We start from the raw sequence: 2,251 nt of genomic DNA, 5'->3' as shown, positions 1-2,251 counted from the left end.
CGTTCTTGTAATGGTAATCAATCTTGATCCACCAAATGCTTTGTATGTGTTAATACACTCAGACAGTAAGGTTTAGGCCATGATGATTTTAATATTATCCATCTTCCAATTTTCGAAAATAAAGTTTTTAGTCCTAAAAGCCTGTATGTCATCCCTTTTACTAGAAAACCAAAAAAACAACCCTCCAATACGTTTCAGGCCCAAGAAGCAGGCATTTGTTGGAATTTATGGAGAGAGAGAGGAGATCGGAAGGAAAGGGAATTTTTTATTTTAATAAATAAATTAATTATAATAATTATTAAAATAAAAATTTAAATAATATTTATTTTAATAAATATTTTTTAAATTATTTATTTCAGTAATTATTATAATTAATTTACTTATTAAAATAAAAAAACTCAAAGAAAAGGAGAAAGGGAGAAGAGTATTTACTGTTTTTTTTAATGAAATTAACGTTTTGTTTTCTTATTCAGATGGAGATAAATTTTGATGGATATCAAATTTGTGGGTAAAGTATGTTTTTATTTTTAATATTTGTGATTTTTTTAAAATATTCATCATATTCAATTTTATTTAATTTTATCGTTAATATTTTTTATTTGTATTAAAATTATTTTAGGCGGTTAAAATAAAAAGTATGCAATAATAGTAGTTTTGATATGGAGATAAAATTGAATAAAATTAAATATTAAAAATTAAAAAATAAAAACTATAAATATCAAAAATAAAAAACATATTTTACTTTTTGGTGACTAAAATAAACTAAACAAAAAATAAATAAATAAAATAAGGAACTGTTTAAATAGAGGGACATTTTTATTTAAGACTATTGTTAAACTCTTTCCAAGGTGAAAGAAGCTCCACATGCGAAAGTTGTAATTTTATCGCCATCTTTGCCATAGTATCTGCCACTGTGTTTGCATCTCTTATAATTAAACGAAAGTCAACACGCCAATTCCAATGCATGATATCTCTTATTTTGAGCACCAATGGATCAATAAACCAAAAACCATCTTGAGTAACAAGATTAAATGCTTCCACACAATCTATCTTACAAATAACATCTCGTTGACCCACATCTCAAGCTAAGAGATATCCCCTCTAAATAGCAAACAATTCTCCTTGAAGAATACTATTACTCTCAATCATTCCCAAACACCCCCTTTGCCAACTCCCATTACAATCTCTAATAACACAAGCAAAACCAACACTATCACCCGAACCAAAATAACTAGCATCACAATTAATCTTAAAAGTACCAATGGATGGGGGATTCTAAAAACCATTTAGAGTAGAGGGAAGAGACATATGTTGTAATTCAAAAATATTCCTAATCCTAAGCTCCTTTTCTGAAGTTAATGCCAGACAAATCACTTTTTCTGGAGGCCAAGTTTCATGAGGATTAAAGATGTCATTATTTCTTTCTCGCCATATCCACCAAAGTCCCGAAAAAAACTTGAACGGATGCTCTCTGATATGATACAAGAACCAGTTCTTCAAATTTAAAGGATGACAAGAAATATCCAACCTATGCCAGACAAGCTGAGCTTTTGGACAATCCCGAATATAATGTAAAACTGATTTCTGGCTAGAAAGACATCTTGGACACCTATCCAATGACGACATCCCTCTTCTAAAGCGAAAATTTGCAGTAGGAAGAGCCTCCTTAAGACACAACCAAGCCAAAAACTTATGCTTTTCCGGAACAAGCTGATGCCAAAGCCAAAACCAATTCTCCCGCTCCTCCCAACCAAACAGCTGCTTACACAACCACAAGTAACCATTGCGTGAGTCATAGATTTTGGCAGCAGACTCACACCAATACCAACTCACTTCCGGACTTGCTTGTTCATCTAGATTGTAAGAGAGAATATTACCTTTCAGATTTTGAGATAAAGGAGAATAAAGAGTATCCAAATGCTACCTACCAACCGACCAAATATCTTGTATCTGGAGATTCAAATCAGAAATGTGAACATAATCCATCTCATTAGATAACCGTCCTTCTCTCCTCCAGCTAAAAAACTAAAAATTCTGGTTCGAATCTCCAATACACCAAGCAAACCCATCCTTCAACACTTTCCAAGCCTTGCAAAGACACCTCCAAATGGGAGAGTCCTTGGTCTTAGGATAACTAAAACAGTCATATAGAGATGATCGATATTTGGCATCCAACAATTAGACCCATAGCTTGTTTGGCTGTTGGAAAAAAGTCCAAACTAGCTTCCCAAAAAGAGAAATATTTACACAA

The sequence above is a fragment of the Arachis duranensis genome, chromosome 5 (assembly GCF_000817695.3).
Source record: "Arachis duranensis cultivar V14167 chromosome 5, aradu.V14167.gnm2.J7QH, whole genome shotgun sequence".
Taxonomy (NCBI): domain Eukaryota; kingdom Viridiplantae; phylum Streptophyta; class Magnoliopsida; order Fabales; family Fabaceae; genus Arachis; species Arachis duranensis.
The sequence above is the reverse complement of the archived record's forward strand: the minus strand, read 5'-3'. Positions refer to the sequence as shown.